We start from the raw sequence: 19,235 nt of genomic DNA, 5'->3' as shown, positions 1-19,235 counted from the left end.
AAATATAATTTAACCCTTCGTGCATCTTATGCAATTGTTATCTGAGTACGTCATATCCGGAATGTGAAAAGTTTCAGCCAGCGAAGACTTGAAAGTTGAAAGGAAAGAATATTACAACAAAAAGGTGTGTCACTGCACTTCCGTATTTTTGAAAGTTGTCCTTAGCGTTACTAACATAATGATGTTAATGAATATATTGTCCGATTTCTAAAACTAATTATTTGGATGTTTAAGCGACACATTTATTTTGAAGCACAACCAGGTGTCCTTGACAGTCGCCATTTTGTCTTTTTGTCATATCACGTAACGTATGTCTGTGATGTTACTGTCCAACGTGTTACCACTAAAAACCTAACACCAGAGACATAAAAAGTAACACCAGAGACATTACATAGAGGGTTTCTTTTTATCAACTCAGGAGTAATTTTGAAATTAAAACATATTTTTTTAATCTGAACGGATTTATATTTGTTTTGTGTAAGTTAAGTATATAGATTACATTTAACAGATATATAACTGAAAGATCTGTTGGTTGTAAATACACAACTGAATGTGTATGATAGGCTTATATGTTGTCAACTATAAATAAACCATATGCATAATGATGCAAAACCAGGTACATGTTGTACCATGTATGTACATACAAACACACTAATGAGTGTGACCATTAATTATAGAAGACCACATATATGCCCCTGATAAAAGAATAAAATGTAAATACACAAATGAATGTGTATGATAGGCTTATATGCTGTCAACTATAAATAAACCCTATGCATAATGATGCAAAACCAGGTACATGTTGTACCATGTATGTACATACAAACACACTAATGAGTCACACTCATTAGTGTGTTTGTATGTACATACATGGTACAACAACAGTACAGAAGACCACATATACGCCCCTGATAAAAGAATAAAAATGTAATACACCATTGAATGTGTACGATAGGCTTATATGCTCTCAACTATACTTAAACCATTTGCATAATGATGCAAAACCAGGTACATGTTGTACCGTGTATGATGATATATAAACACACTATAATGAGTGTGACTATTAAGTATAGATGACAACACATAGCCCCTACTAAAATGAATAGCAGAATAAAAATGTAAAAGCACAACCGTCGTGTATGATAGGATCTTATGTTTTCATTCAACCATAAATAAACCATGTGCATAATGATGCAAACAAATGTACAGATGTATCATGTATCTGTTGATCATGTTAAAAGTAAAACCATGAACAATATGATTCACACAGTGTCATGATTGATTGTAACCAAAAATATTTGTTGCTCTGTAATTAAACATGAGGCTTACCAACAATATAACTAATAATGGACTACCGTACGAAACACATAGTAACTGAACATCTTGATGAATCATGAATGAAGCATGAAAACGATACAACACTCTAACCCGAATTTGTTTTACCTTCTTTTGAACGGACCGACTGCTGCACGAATACTTTTCGCATATATCCGCATACCATCATCATTAAGATGAACTTTATCCGTTAACAAGGACTCAGTGTTTTTCCAAAATCATCGATGCTTTCAGAAGGAAATATTGTCTCTATCTTTGAACAATGTTGTCAATTGTTTGTTAACTTCAATGACCTTGACATTGTAACGAGGATTTATCCCATCGGAATACATCGGCAGTAACTGACCAACTATAACATGAGAAACATTATGCGCAACTAGTAAGAATTCTGCAAACGATCTTATATCACGCGCTAATTTTTCCGCATTTTCTTCTAGACACAAATCATTTCCACCACTTAAGTTGGTTGATATGAATTAAAAACTTGCATAAATAGTTCCGATTGAATGGATTTTGGACCCGGGCGCAATGTTCCCCCACCTAAACCCGCAAATTGAACCTGAATTTCTGTACCATCGAAGCCTAAATTGTACCAACCCGACCTACGATTTTGAAATTGAAATGACTCTAAACGATGGATAAAAAAGTGACCCACAATAAGTACTCGATAAACCATTGTTATAAATGTAATTTTAAGCATATAGGTAGATAATATGGGTGGCCTATACCTTCTACCCATTGAAATTCCTCCTGTAATCCAAGATATCACGTTCGTAGATTGTGTATAGTGGAGATCACAAAGAATAGGATTAAACAAGGTTCATGAAAATTACTTGCGTCCAGCAGCCAGAACAGAAAAAATAGTAATGAGATAATATTCATATCTGACATGATATATTACGACAATAATTACATAAAGATATTCGATGCTAGACGTGTTAATTGAACTATGGTGAAAACATACTTGACACCTAACACTCGGTGACCCTGTTGTGCGCAAATGCAAATTACAGCCTATCAAACAACCTGGGTAACTTGACCATGGGGTGTTAATGGATATACCCCCTGCATGCGTACATCTGCTTATTATACATTTATAATGCCAGCTTGATTTACAAAGAGATATAAAGTTGACACATACATCCCATGAATAATTACAAAATTTGTTCCGAAAAATGTTTTTTATTTACAATAAAATTAGTTACTCATGATTGTTTTGACTTGTCAGTGTATAAAACAAACACTTCTTTAAAAGAGTGCACTCATTTATAAGAATCAAAGTACTGAAAGTACTGAGAGACGGAGGCATCATTGCGGAGGAGATTAATCTAATAATTCCAAGTATAAAAGTACCGACGGGAGTTGATTTCATCGATTGATATTTATCTTAAAATCAACGATATGTAATTTCGCATGCCAAGTAGTTTCTTATCCGTAATCGAATAACGCATATTTTCATATATGAATTTTCGGGCTTTTCCGACAATTTTAAGAATTCTAGGAAAACATCATATGAATCATATTGCGTAATATTTTAAGATAGAATAAATTCCATCAAACTATGTATCAGTAATGTAAATATTTATGGAAAATTAATGGATCCAAGCAATATTTAACTTTATAATATTTAATGCTTCAGAATGCATTACATCGAATTTATGTATTATTTTCGAGAACAAGGTCTTGTCAGCGGCGATGATCTGTGGTTAGGTCCAAACACAGTTTCACTTCCGGTTTGCCAAAGTAACTGCATAGGAGAGTTGATAAAAATCGACTCCCAAAAATAACAATGGTTTTTTTCTTCTTCAAATTTTAAGGTATAGAAGGTTAAGAGTATCAATTAAGAGTTTGCAATACTAAATACTACAGGACAGAAACTACTTTGCTAACATATTCATGCTCTTTTATGGAATATGCAAAAACAAATTACAACCAAAAAATATTTTGTTAGTTAGTACTATACCTAATGATTCACAAAATATACTAAAATGTATGATATATAATCAATAAAAACTTTTGAACAGTGAACTTTTTTAATATGAAAAAAATCGCTCATGCTTAAAAACCCCTAATGTTACATGTAGGTAATACATGCATGATCTGAATCTCGCATATATAGTTTTTGTTCTTTTTCTTTTGCAGAATGTACGATTCGATTGTAGATAGTGATCAAATATATTTCTAAGCGTTTCAAGAAGTTATGGAGATAAAATATTTATATATAAGAGATGCTACAGCTCATTTTGCTCAATTTTTCTCAAAATTACCGTTGATTTAATCATTTCAGGCGGTCCAAAAAGTAAATATTGCTAGCTCAGCCTTTTGATCAACAGCTTAGCGCATCAACTGTAAACATTTCATCGTGACTTTCTGCAAGGGATGAAAATATTACGAATTTATACAGATTTTACTTGTGGTGTAAACAAATTTTAGAGATATAAATTTAGAATTTCGGAAAAATATTTAACACGCAATCGCGAGCTTTTTTGCTGTAAAAAGATTCAATCTTTCAGTATATGCACGACTTCTTTTCTTTTATCTAACTATGTTTAAAAAGGGAAATATCCAAGATGAAGAGAATTCGCTGTAATATCACTTTCAAGCTAAATTTAAAATAATATACCGCGGTAGTTCTTGTAATACCCCGTACTTCACTTTTAAAAGAAAATATGTACATTCTGTCAAATGTTTTTACACTTTTTCACGCGAAATTCTCTTATCAGCTTGCAAAAACACACTGACTTCCCAACTTACTTTGAAATCGACAGTGCTGGCCAGACATTGCAGGATTAATCAAGCTTCACAGCACGTGGCCTGGGTACTCTACCTATGCACACACTGAATGTGTGTATGTGTGTGTGTGGGGGGGGGGGGGGTGCGTTAAAGGGTGTAATCTGGATGTTTAATTTATTTGTTTCGCTATCCTTATAGTTGGTTTAGCATGCATGCCCAGTAAAACTAAACTAAATGTGCCATGCTACGATCACGGTTGTCTGTATTTAATTGGGGGAATACTCAAGTTCACATAGCAGTGGTTCAACCAATTTTATTGGATCGATGCCGGGGGCGGGAGTGTAGCTATACATCTCAGCGGGAGATTCATTGATAATGCGCAAGTAATATACGATACAGACTAAGAACCACGCCGTGTTTATCCATTGAATCTCATAATTATTCAATATTTTGGTCAACACAAGATGGTTCTTGAGGAATCCTCATTATTTGACTTCACGGACAGGAAGCTGTATAAAAAGTATAAATAGCCACTAAACGATTACACACCATTGCTATTCTTAAACTCATGCATATTCATACTTACTTGGAATTTGACATATGGACTAAAATTTTCGAGAGAAATTATGTTTATTGATCGCAATATGTATAGTTCTATTTATTGTAATTGCAAATAAGATATTTATTTCAATAACAATGTTGAAATATGAATCCCAAACGAATATTGCAATTTTTGCCGCTAGGTGGTGTCCGTCAAATCCACTATCGACGTCACGTGTGAGCTGACCGGTAGCAATAGAGGAGGCTCATAGAGCCTCCGTCTAAAAAAGGATATATATATTCATAAACACCTTTGAAATACACATGGATAAATGCTAAAAAAAAAAAAAACCCATATTTTTTGGTAACATGATGGACTTTAAAGGTTAAATTTAAAGTGTATAGAGTTTAAATTTGATATGAAACAAATATTTAATATTACAGTGCTCTGATACTTAACGATAACTTCAGTAGAAACAACACAAAACGACTTGTGGCCCCGCAAATTGTACAGAGTAGATACTGAACGATTGTATATTTCTGAACATTTATTGCAATTCATCAATCGGAATACATTGGCAATATTTGGTCAAACACTACGTGTACTTTTATATTTGTATCATATCTTTACTGTGAAAAGAATATAAAATATAACTCAACATTTTTTTACAGAGTCATTGCTTTGTCGTCCGGTGAAAAACAGAGACGATATCGTCAGAGAAGTGATATGGATCCCGAAAAACGACAATAGTATCTCCTAAAGAAGAGGCAGAAATATCAAGATGAATGACATCTGTTATCAAGGTAACTTTGACAAATAATAAAGAAACAAACAAAGGAGAGTTATGCTCAACAGCATAAGAAAACTCTACCTGAAATTTGTTGTAGAAAATCCCGACATCAATATAAGCCATACTAGCTTTTCGCGATGCAAACCATTTTGGGTTACCCGTCCTAGAGATTCTAACAGAGAGACATGCGTTTGCAAGCAACATGACAACCTTCAATACCTTGTTGACACTATGCACAAATAAAAAGGATTGCAAAAACAGCCAACTTGCAGGAAATTATAGAGTTGTACACGTGTGACACAGAAAACATTGTCTGCATGTATGGGTGTTGTCAAAAATGTGTTGATATCAGGGTACAATTGAAAGGAATGGAAAGAACAGAAGCAGTGTCTTGGTTTAAATGGCAGAACATAAAAGAAAAAGAATTATTCAAAAAAAGGAGGAAAATGAAACTGTAGATGAACTATTAGACAGGTTCATGATGGAGATGTCCAGATTTAAACAGCACGTTTTTAACATAGAAAACCAAAGCCAACACTACCACGAACTTAAAACACATAGTTCTTCAAACGAGGTCCTCATACATGCTGATTTTTCGGCAAACTACGAATGTAAATTGCCTCGAGAAATAGTAGGGTTGAACCGATTTATCGAGATCTCGATGTAAATTGGCTCGAGAAATAGTAGGGTTGAACCGATATATCTAGATCTCGATACGTACCGATTCTTACCTATTATAGTAAGTTTCGAATATCGGTATACAACCTTTGATACGCATGACGAAATGAAACCGGGGGGTTTAGCGTACTTTTGATCGGGTTTGACCTCCCAACAATTAGTAACTAGTAATGGCGTCCAAAAGATCAAAATGCTTGAACTATTTCAGCAAAGAAAAAAAAAAGCGAAGTGCATTCTTCGTTCATGTAAAGTGGCAACGTCAGTAGTGACTTATTACTCCATTTTGAATAGACATCACAATATTTCATTGAGCAGTACAACTACTCCTTTCATGACAATGAGGGAGATGTCGGTATGTACTATGTAGATCATCGTAACCGAAACATTTAATAAAAATATAAAAGCTTAGTACGAAAAAAAAACCAATTATTTGTTTTTATTAACTTTTTTAAAAAACAATTTTTACAAATATTATTTTAGCCCTACAACTTAAGTTTGAAACGAATATATCCGGCCCTTCACCACCACAACGAAATAGTAAAGCTGAACGGCTATTTTAAACTACATCATTCATGATCTGCGCCCCTTTTCTATAATTGAGAATTGTTTTTAGGTAAGAATATTTTAAATGCTATAAAATTGTGAAAGAAAATGTATAAACAAAAGCACTTAAAATTTAATATTTTTTATTTCCTATTTTAATAACAATTTGTCAATTTCCTATTAAGGAAAACGATCTCAACACTTGAGTCCTGTTATCAACCCCCAAATCGGTCCAGACTAATTGAGTAATTGATTCCTGCGTTGTATGAAAATGAAAAACCAAACTATTCTGAATTATTATGCCTCCTGTCAGTTTGTTGCTATATGTTCAATACTTATCTATTTTCGCATAGTTACTACAATACTACAATGGGTTGATAAATCGTAAGCATACTCTGCTGAAATAGAGCACGGCAAATGTTTACAACGAAAACTTTGCTAGCGCCGACAGCGGGTTTCGAACTCTTGCCTCAAAAAGCATTACGTCTTGTTGTCCAACGCGTTACCGTTACGCTACTGCAGCCAATAATGTGTTTGTAATTATATATATATAAAACGTAGAAAGATACGATTGACATCAAGCATTTAAAATTATTAATCTTTCCAAAATCACCTCATTATTGACGATAATTCTATGCTATTCTAAGTTAATGTTTTGATAAACTTTTGAACAAATGGATTAAACAATTTCAAAAGAAATTCTACATTTTTTAAATGACGCTTGATAAAGAATGTACAAGAAAAAAAATTCAATGAGATTTCGTCTGCTAAACATTTCGAGTTTTCTCGGTAAGGTGAAACATCTCTCGTTTCTTGAAAAGGACATAAACCTTTGTTGATTAGAAGAACAAACAATGAAGAACAAACGCTAGCTTTTCCGGTGATTATTTTTTGGGACAAGACAACACTCAAACGTCACAGCTACTAATAGCAAAGCACGTCAGTATATACAACACTCGGCATAATAATAACAATAGTGTTGTGTTGTGCATGTACTATGCCTAAATAGTATATGCACAGAGTTGAAGTGATTACAGTGGATAATGCAAGTTACATGACAGTTGCAGTTGAAGTCTCAGGTGCTAATTTGAACTCGGTTGTTTTGCACATACCCAGAACTTGGCCTCTAACAAGGCTCTTGGTATGCCTTCTCTCGACAAAGTGCGTTCAGTTGTTACCTAATTTCCCAAAAGCAATATTGCTACAGAAATTTCGAAGAAAAAGCTGGTGGCCCTTCAATTGCCGAAACACAAGCTGATCATGGACTGCAAAGACCTGCAATTTTAGACATTCTTCTGGATGACAGGGTGAGGAAAGCAGACAAGAGTAGGATTGTTAGTGGACTACAGCTGTTCCACTCCTGAACAAGCTAACTTGACCACTTTAAAGCAAAGGAAAATGATTCAACATTTGTGAAGTCTTTAATAAATGCTATAGGTTCAAATTTGCTTACATGATACACAGATCTGAACTTGAAAATATTTCTTAAAGAAGCCAGTGCGTAAGGTCCACGCACAAAGAATAAAGCATGTATTAGTGAGAAACATGGGACAGGATTGAGGAAAAATGCCTTTTCTTGATGTTAGGGAGTTACCGTAAAATCTGAGATAACTCATAGTGATTGAATCTCTCAAATTTCTGCTGCTCCTCCTGTTTTGCCTGTGATGTTGAATGAGAGTAAGAAAAAGGCAGATGGGGACAAGGAAGATGCAACTGAGGATTTGAGACTCTGAGATACATCCATCAGATTGATTCATTAAAAATTGATCGTAAATCTGAGTTTTGAGAATAATAACAAAAACATGAGTTATTTTATTAATGTATGTGTATGCAATTCTAATGTAGAATTTCTAATGTTTTTCCTTCAGATTTACAAGCCTCTACCTGCAAATAACAGCCCTTGAATCTCTGTTTGATGAAAACATCACTATTACAGGCCAGGATCCTACACTCTCTGCAAGGGAAAACAGCAACAGAGAAGAGAACTGCAACAATACCGTGAAAAGAAACAAACTACAATGAAAGAAAACCCATTGTTGTGCTGGAAAGCTAATCTACTGTCCAAGCTTGCAGTTAAATATTGTTGTGTGCAGGTAACGTCAGAAGGAGTCTTCAGCACAACTGGTGTTATTTTTACGGCAACTCGTGCATGCCTTAAAGCAGAAAATGGGTATTTCTAACATCAAGTTCTAAATATAATGTAATTGATTTTGAGAAGTAAGAAGAACTGAGAACAGGGCTAGGGTTTGCCATTTTGTTTTGATGTTACTAGTCATTCTTTTTTTTCTTGCATCTAATAACAGTTAATTTTTGTAGAATTGTTAAATTACAATGTACATTTTTTTTAGCAAATGTTTTAATCATTTTAACTACATGTAGTTAAAAAGCAAAAAGTTTTGTTGGTTTCCCGTACAATAGTACAAATAAAATTTCACATACCTACAAGTAAAGAACGCCTTGTGCACGCAGTCAGCGCGCAGAGCACGCCGTGAACGCGAGGTAAAAAAAAAAAATACGGTAAGGTAATTGCCAAGTAGAACTCTGTTGAAAGGCGGTTACACGCCGAGAATGCTTTGTACTTTCACTTGTAAAAATTTCAAATTATACTTTTTTTTGAGATTTTAGACGGAAGGACGATACACAACTGAAGAATCTTCGCTTTATGTGAGCTTAAACAAATTTTTATGCTCTGAAAATGCATATCAAACATCATGCTTTCGTTCATTCCTTTTTTGCCTGCTTTGGAGAACGTTATAAATCTAGGTTTCCAATGAACATCAAGTCTGATAAGATTCAGCTTTTTATTTATAAAAAATGGAAGATCGATTTGAAGTGATTTAGAAATATTTTGCCGACCAAACTTAAAACGAAAAATAATACTTTAATAGAGAAACCCCGAATGAATTTTGATTTCAAAAAACTGTGCCGCAGTTATTGATTTTGCTATGAGCAATCTACATGTTTTGATCTGTAACAAATTAACTTAATATATGGTTATCCTACTCTGTTTTGCACGCGGGATTCTTATAGATTTCCATAAAAACAGATAACCCGGTCGAGTATATGAGTTTATTTCTCTATAATAAGGTTTCTGAAATACTGATCTAATAAAAAGTATCTACAACAGCTCAACATGTTACAAATGTACCCACAGCCGTATCAGAAAGTAGCTTAAGATACACCGGTATCGGGCGGAATAGAAAACAGAAACATGTTTGCTGGACCTGGTTGAGCAACGATGACGCCACTAACATAATTTAGAGTTTTACAAAGACATCTTCTGGTGGAACTTGTATAATTTTTAGTGTACGCGTAACTGTTAACTTGTGGTATGAAAATAAATGTGATCAGTTTTAATTTGAAGATCGATCCCGATCCAATATCGAACCGGAACATAATACATACAAATTAAATTACACAAGTTGCAAACATGTTACAATAAAGGAAGACTGTATATAAAACATTTTATGAAGCATACAATCTATATTTGACTGCAATTTCATCCACAATTCTATATCTGATAAATCATTAAGCAAGGTTCATAAACTCTGCCGCATTGATTTTTCATTCGCAGATGTTGCATACATGTGTTTTAATATTTTAGCATGCAGTTTTATTTTGAGAAAATACTTTGTAAAAGGAGAAATATTGATTATAAGTCACAAAAATCAATGTTGTCGTGTCACTCGGTATCAAAATTAACTTTATAATTTATGGTCAATCAATTGTCGATGATAGGTTTACACATTAGTTTTTAACATATTGATCTAAAATATATATATATATTTTTTTCTCTATGTAGACTTGCTTGCTAACCTTTATATAACTTATAAATAGTCAAGGATAAACTTTTACTTTTATCAATTTATCACTTGTTTAGATCAGTATTTTTAGGTTATTATCAAAGGCCTCTTCACCGTGTTTAAAGGTAAACAGATAAAGATGTGGTTCGCTGTTATAACATCTAATGGCATAAAATCATTTAAATTGTTCATGAAGTTAAAAGTTTTGTATCAATACTAGCAAATACTCTCACGTAAAATACAACTAAACGTTTAATTATATACTTTATAATAATTACTGGTCCTTGTACAAAACCTTAAGCATATCACCGCCAAAACTCTTTTCTTACGTGTAATGTGGTATAAAACCACTTTCTGTCTTTTGGTTAAACTCAAGTAAAATTGTACAGCGAATAATTACCTCTTTCTTTTGCAGATATCGAGTTTTGAAGGCCGACAAGTAGACTGATTTGAACAATGTCTTCTTTGAGTCTTAGAGGCAGTTATTTTCAGATTAGAGACCAGCAACGCCGGAGATGTTCGTTTTTGTCTCATTATACGCTACTTGTGAGATTGCTTTTGGTTTGTGTTTGATCCTAATCCTATTCTTATGACCATCAATGTATGTTCCTAATTGGTAGTTTTCAGATCAATTGATAGATAGTTAAATGGGAAAAAACCGGATCAAATAGAGTTGGCAAAATGTTAATGTTGTGTACTTTTTGAATTCATTTCCTTTTTAATTGAAATTCATTTGAATACTATGCATATTTTCAAGATTTTGTCACACACACACACACACACTACTGTTCTATTTATTTGATAACTGTTAAACTTATTAATTAGTAGAAAGTTTCACAAATATGATTTCTGATTATAACATTTGAACTGCATCTATTTAAGGCCGTTCTCCTCGGTACTATAATTTGACAATAACAAACATTCGATAAAAGCAAAAATAAATAAATATAATAGACTTAACTTATATTTTGAATTGAATTCAACACGAAAAAAAAGTTAGGAGTTCTTACCTTTGAATGATGAACTGCTTGCTTTCCTCAGCGACGTCAAAATATATTGATTATCCGGAAGTCACTTTTCGCTCAAAGTGACTTAAACCTGTTCATGAGAATCACGAGATGAAGATATCTGTAGTGGCGAATTTGAAAGAGGTTCCGTTAAGAAAAGCTTACTTTACGACAGCAGTATTTGTTTCAACCTATCAATACATGGGTGAAGCTACAACAAAGAGTTGAAATCGATTGTCACTTAATAATGCATAGTGAGGAAACTCACTGTCCACGTTTTATATGCATAGCCTCGTTTTAATGGCTATTGATAAATAAAGAAATAATCACAGTTGCTTGTGCCGTATGTTATAGAAGACCTGAGACTTCATTTGCATTGATTTATAAAGTTAATGTTTAACTTTTCGTTTTTTGTTATCTTGTTAAGTTTGTATGTAAACATATTGAAAAATGTAACATATTGCGTATGAATACTCAAGTTTAATATTTCATGTGTAAACGAAGCATCATAATCGTGGCTTGAGACGCTATCTTTTGGTTTAAAATTCAGCATCTAAAATTGATAAGAGCAACATAACGATTGGCGGATATCCCCGTTGCGAAAGAAAATTCTATTAATATTTATGAACATTTTGCAATCAGCATCTTACCAATTTTTCAACTTTTACGTCACTCAATTCATTATATTTAACCTGTTGCCAATATGGAAGCTTGCACATTAAATTTCAGTTAAAATAAATTATTTGAATATACCAGCTATCTTAAGATATATGTGAGCCAATGCTCACTAGTGATACCCCCGTCTTGTTGTGAATGTGCAAAATAAGCAAAGTCGAAATCAAACGGGAAGTTGACATCGAATTTGCTAAAAAAAAAATGATTCCTATTATATGGCATATCTAAGCAAAAAGTGCATTAAAATTTCAATTACTGCGATAATTACATGTAGTTGCTGACAAATCTGTGACGAAAAATGTTTATGGACAGGAACACAGGGGTAAAACAACATAGATGTACCCCCCCTCTCCTTTGGAACGTGGGTGTAATTAAAAAATATGTCTTACTTATTATCTGTACTCCTATATTTTTGTGCTTTAGTACCGGTAAATCGGCTGAGAACTGTCAATTGTTATAGATATTATTAAAATTTACAAAACCTAGTTATGTCAATGAGTAATGTTCTTCCCTTTCAGGTTAAATAAATTATAAGCAAAATAAGTCCATAAAGTATCCGAACTGGAATGAAGTTAAATTTTGTAATCGCCAAAACTTTACATATATTTAGTAGATAGGGCGGATGCACGTTTTACGGGTGAAAAGAACTGTACAAGTTCTTCAAATGATCATGCTGCCCATCAATGTATTGATAATAAACCTTGAATAATTTTTAGAAAACGTATGGATACTAGGCATAAAGCTAGGACAACGTAACAACTTTCTTTAAAATCACACAAAAGCTTTGGATTCGAGGGTGGGCGGAAGTGGGTTAAGGTAGGGTCATAACATGGACCATTTTTTCTTCATTTTATCCGAAACAAATAGCGATACACGCATTCAAAACAAACAAGATATATGTGAGCCAATGTTCACCGGTAATACCCCAGCTCTGATGTGAAGTTGACATCCTACTGGTACGTATGATGACATGCGTAAACAAAGAGAGTGTTAAAATTTAAAGTATCTGCGATAAATTGTTTGTCAAAAAATCTTTGAAAATTTAAGCTAAAAATAAGCAAAAACTTCACTTAATAGGAAGTTGACGTCTTATTTGCACAAAATATCTATCACATCATATGGCATGCCTAAATAAATAGTGTGTTAAAATTTCAAGCATCTGCAATGAATAGTTGCCGAGATATCGTTGACGAAAATTTGTTTGAAAATTTAGGCTTAAATAAGCAAAGTCGTCATTTAACTGGAATTTGACGTCCGATCGGTACAAATATATATCCCATTATATATGGCACGCGTAAAAAAAGAGTATGTTAAAATTTCTAGCATCCACAATGAACAGTGAGAAAAATGCGACGGAAACTTTTGTTACGGACAAACAGACAGACACACAAGCAAGGGTAAAACAGTATACCCCTTTCTCCTTCGGAGCGGGGGTAAAAATCTCTTTCACACCCAGTTCTTCTACAGTACTTTTTGCAGTGGCGTAGTCTCAGACATTAAATATGAGTCTTAAACTGTGAGAAAAGCAGACAAACAAGAACAGGAGGCCCATGGACCACATTGCCCACCTGAGCAACAATGGACATGATAAAATCAGCTTAACATAGTAACAATTCAAACTATCTGGAAAATGTATTATAATACATGTAGATCCTGTATAAATAAAAGTCCTTTTTTTATCCTGGATATTCTTATGTTTATAATCAAGTTCCCTTTCTAAAAGGATGACTTTATATTCATATCACCTGTTGAGCATTGCAGTTCTTAAAAAGATTCTAAACATTTGTTTATATATGGGATAGAAACCTATATCAAACTCTGAACCCCTTGTAAGGCCCAAGAATCGTCCATGGGCCAAAGTATCAACAATTTGAAAGAATCAGCAATATGTCAAAATGATTGCATATAAGTAAAACCATATAATTTATCATAACATTTCTTTTTTTGAATGATTAAAATATTTTCCTTAGTAAAATTGGAATCCCAATGTGGCCCCACCCTACTCCTTATGATTTTGAATTGAAAGAATTACATGTATAATATACATTATCTTGGGTTGCTTTTAGTAAAAATACTGCTTTTCTGGGCAAGTGTGTTTTAGAAAAAGATATTTTAGAATTTTTCTATTTCTATGTAAATTGTTGCCCTCCCCCAATGTTGTGACCCCCTCCCCCCCCCCCCCACCCAGGGACCAAAATTTGAACAAACTTCAATCTATCATACATGTACCTAAGAATGCTTTCAATTAAGTTTTAGCTTTCCTGGCTGATTAGTTCCTGAGAAGAAGAATTTAAAATATTAACACTATATATTCCTATGTAAAAGTTCAACCCCCCCCCCACTCATTGTAATTCTACCCTACCCCCGGGGTCATGATTTTCACAAATTTGTATCTTCACTACATTAGGATGCTTCCACACAAGTTTCAGCTTTCCTGGCTGATTATATCTAAGAAGAGGGTTCTTTAAATTTTTAGGTCACCTGAGTCACTCAGGTGACCTATTGCAATTGGTCTTCGTCCGTCGTCGTGCGTCGTGTGTTAACAATTTTACATTTTTAAGTTTTTCTTGAAAACTACCAAGCCAATCGTTACCATTTTTGGTGTGAAGCATCTCTATGGTAAGAAGAATCTAAATTGTGAAATTTATGGCTCTACCACCCCTGGGGTGCCACGGGCGGGGCCAAATATGCAAAAAAGCCAAATTTTCAATAATCTTCTTCTCTACTCCCACGCATGTGAGGAAAAAACTGGTATCTGCTATCTAGCGAGCACCTTTAGTTGCGCCCCTTGCATTCAGGCTCTAGGGTGGGGCCAATATGGCCAAATAGTAAAAATGTAAGCCCTGTATCTTGCTTAAAACTCAACGACTGGCACCTAAATTTCATTTGATCATTAGAAATGCATTCCTAAAGCATTGCAAATAATAAAAACAGTAAAATAAAATTTGACCGAAATCGTGACCATGCCCCTTTAAATGCGTCTTGCTTCTTAATCACAATGCAAATAACTATGAAAAAATTTGAAAGAAATTTAAATTGCTAGGTAGGCGAATTAATATATTTCCAGAGAACTAATAACCATGTTCAACATTTCAATTAACATCCTAATATTTTGAAAACATTTGCAATAATTATATCCGCACTTTCTAAAGAAAGTTCGGGTATATTGTTGTTACCCTGTTCCGTCCGTCCGTCCGTGCGTGCGTCTGTCACGTTTTACTTTCTCAAACTGCTCTTACATCTTATAAACCAGCAAACTGAACTCTTGGAGTTTGATTTTGGGGTATCATGTTGTTTTGTAAAAAGGTTTCAAAAATTCTCTGTTTGTCCTGAGGGTCAAATAATTGGTAAAAAAATGACGTTTTTTCACTAAAAACCTTCTTCCTCGAACTCCTCCTACGTTTTCAACAGTAGACAAACCATCTTTTAGAATATGTTTTAGGGTATCCTATAGATGCGCAATAAGGTTTCGGAATTTTCAATTTTGTCCTGGGGGTCATTTAATGGCTAAAAAATAACGTGTTTTTTTTTTGTTTTTTGTTTTTTTTTTTTACAAAAAACTGGTTTCAAAAACGTCATTTTTTGGGGCAGTAGCCAAATGATCTTCTAGAATATGATTGGAGGTGTCATATTGAGGTGTGATCAGGTTCCAGAATTTTTTTTTTTATTAAGGGGATCAGTGGGCAACAAAAAATGACTTTTTTTTGCAAAAAAAGTATGGTTCCCAGAACTCCTCTAACAACTTTTGGAGTAGCTACGTCATCTCTTGAGATATAAATTGGGCTGTCCTATAGATGTGCAATAAGGTTTTAAAAATTTAAATTTCATCCAGAGAGTCAAAAAGTAGCAGAAAATTGACGTTTATCACTTAAAAAAAACATAGATCCTAGAACTCTTTTTATGATTTAATTGATAGACACATCATATCTTGAGATATGATAGGAACTGTTCCACAGATGTGCATTACGGTTTTGAAAAATTAAATTTAAACCTGAGGCCCATTACCTACATAACTTTTGATGCCCTTAATATTCGTGCACTTCCTGTTCGAGGGGGGGGGGGGTAATGACCACCCCCGGGGCCCATGACCTACATACCGTTTGATGCCCTTTGACACAGGAACAAGAATATATATGGTTTAAGGATGGGGATCTCAACTGTTTTGAAGATATTAAGGGACTTGCTGTTTGAGGGGGTCAGGACCACCCACAGGGCCCATGACCTACAAACATTTGATGCCCCTTGACATCAGAACCATGAATATATATGGTTTAGGGGTCATGATTATAACAGTTTCTGAGATATATGGTTATTTCAAATTCCTGGGGGGGGGGGGGGGTTGGGGATGACCCCAGGGGTCAGATCTAATAAACCCTATATATTGCCAGTAACAGTCAATATATGATTATGAACACCCTATATTATTATCTTTGTCCGTTTTCAAGTTACCATTTACAATAGAGTCTACGATTCTTCCTACAAGGTTCAATGTTAGACCCCACACCCTTTTGACACCCCCCCCCCCCCCCGGAAAAGTGGTTGTCTAACCTAAAATGAGAAAAATCAAACCAGGGTGCACATCTACATATGCAGGCCTATCATATCCTAGAGTTTTGTACAATTCTGTTTAGCCATCTCTGAGAAACAAGTTCAGAGCGGGAAAAAAGAAAAAGAAGATGAAGAATAATAATACATGTATTAAGAACCGTACAAAAACAATAAGTCTCCAAATTTCATTCGGGAGACTTAGTAATAAAGATTAAATAGAGATAGGATCATCAAACATAAATAATTTAAAGATAATTAACAATTTCTGATTCTAAGAGGGTCAGGATGACCCCGTATGGTCATGACTTCCATGCCATAATAATCTGATGCGCCATGACCTAAGGAGGAATAATATCTATGGATTAAGGTGGGGATCTCAATGGTAATTATGCTATTTGATAATTTCAGGAAGAGCACTTGGGATCATGACCTACATACCATCTGAAATGCCTTGAACAAAGAAACAATAATATAATATGTACATGATATCTGATTCAATTGAAGAACCCAGATATAGATCAATCATCTATGTTTTTTAATACTTCCTATGTATATATTCATGTATTAGTTTGTGTTTTGTTCTATACTATTCATGTTCATGACTGTAGTATGGCTTAGTCTTATTTTAAATTACATTACAAAATTGTCAACTATATGACTTCGAACCCCAACCCCAAACAAACTCAAATATAAACAGTTCTCCCCCCACCCCCCCCCCCCCCACCCCCCGTTAATTGTCGAATGATCTATAAGAATCAAAATATAATTTGGGTGTCTTTGAGAAATGATCAGAGGTCATATTTCTACCTTGGGATCAATAACTAGTATTCATTGACAAGTTAAAATTAATAACAATAAATGATTCAAATTATAAATGTTCATACTTCACATTCACCCCCCCCCCCCCCCCAATCTAACCTGGTCTAAAGATTCAGTCGTCTCAATGTATTCTTACATGTGTACAGTAGCAATTAATTTTAAATCATTTCTTGATAGCTTTTTCTCTCCTGATGCACATTAACATTTTGGAAATTGCTTAATTCAGTTTTTAAGATTTATAAACAAAATGTTATATGCATGTGTATTCACCTATTTGTGGCAATTATAAAGTCTCCTAAACAAAGCAGTGTCATCATTAGGCTAGGAATTACCTACATGGATCAAACACTCATATGAATAAGATAAAATACTTTATTATTTCTAGTTCTAGAATGTCCGAGTGAGTCTCCAAGGGGGCATAATCTATATACAATTTTACGCGCAATGACACAGAGCTAGAATAAATTATATGGTTTAGGGATGAGGATCTCAGATCTCAGAAGTTAACAAAATATACAGTGTATCATCATTTCCTTATTTCATAAAGGCGGGAGGGGGGGGGGGGGGGAAACAACACCTGGAGGTCATCAATGTACTTTACACCATTTGATGCATCATAATGACATTAGAAGATATTTTGTATTTTCCTGTTTCGTGGGGTCAGAACAGTCCCATAAGGTCATGACCTACATTGTATTTGATGCATTATAATACATTAAGAAAGAAATACTCCTTCCTTCCTATTATAACTCATTTAAAAATGATAAGTGTCTACACTTACTTACATGTAATACACAAATTTAATACGAAATTGTTTATACAGGGTCAATATGGAGTCAATTCAATAGTGCAAATCTGACAAATGAAAAAAATAACTTTTGCAATTAAAATCACAGAAACTTTACAAATGCGATAGGATAGGTAACGATGATAAGCTTATTTAAATATTAAAAGATGATGATACAGTATGCTGTCAAAGGGAGATCACATTTAGAAAGTGAAAGTAGAACTTAAGTATGCTGGCATCTCATTATATTGTGCTACTGCTAGTACATGTATTATGCTTACCTATATTGGTCAATCATAATGATAATCCAATTAAAACACAATAATGAATTCCTTTAGCTGATCTTAACTAATCCTTTTCTGCATATGGAAAACACATACATGTTTGCATATACACGTGAACCCATCTAATCGAAGAGCTGGGTAAAACTAGTACCCGCTAATGAGACCTGCAGACCCGTGTTGTGTACGTAACTTCAGAAAAAGATCAGTTATTTGTGACATGCATGTATTTTTATGACCTATTCTTCAAATCCACTTGCACTATTTTATTAGGTGAATAACAGCTATAAGGTGGTGCAGGACACCTGCATATTGTGACATATATACTTCCTATTGAGATAAACAATAAAGTATATTAAATATTAATTAAACATCCCCCCAAATAATGTTACCTAACAATTGAAGCGCTCTGTAAGAGCATTGGGGTCCAAAGTGTATTTTTGGTAATAAATAAATTTTCATGGGGGGGGGGTGGTCTTGACCCCTCACTCCCACCCCTTCTCTAAATCTGTGCACACGATGATGTACATGTAGCACACAGAAGCAAATCTAAAACCGGCAAACGCCACCGGGAGGGGGCATTATTTAATTTTTAATTTTGTTTGTAATAATGTGTATGTGTATGCTCATGTGTATTATCATATGGGAAGGGATCTCATCCTTCAGTTATGAAAATTATAATTTTTAAATGTATT

At 34.1% G+C, this 19,235-nt stretch overlaps 1 protein-coding gene across 1 annotated transcript in view; it reads right to left on the bottom strand.

Annotated features, from left to right (window-relative positions):
* Positions 1-11,667, bottom strand: part of LOC128155182 (GTPase-activating Rap/Ran-GAP domain-like protein 3) — a 130,044-nt gene extending 118,377 nt beyond the window's left edge. The window contains exon 1 of the mRNA XM_052816773.1: positions 11,434-11,667. The gene's annotated coding sequence lies outside the window, so the exon portion shown is untranslated. The remainder of the gene's footprint in view (positions 1-11,433) is intronic.
* Positions 11,668-19,235: the final 7,568 nt, after the last annotated feature.

This window comes from Crassostrea angulata, chromosome 7 (genome assembly GCF_025612915.1).
Source record: "Crassostrea angulata isolate pt1a10 chromosome 7, ASM2561291v2, whole genome shotgun sequence".
Classification (NCBI taxonomy): Eukaryota; Metazoa; Mollusca; class Bivalvia; order Ostreida; family Ostreidae; genus Magallana; species Magallana angulata.
Note: the sequence above shows the minus strand (reverse complement) of the source record. Positions and strands in the feature narration are given on the sequence as shown.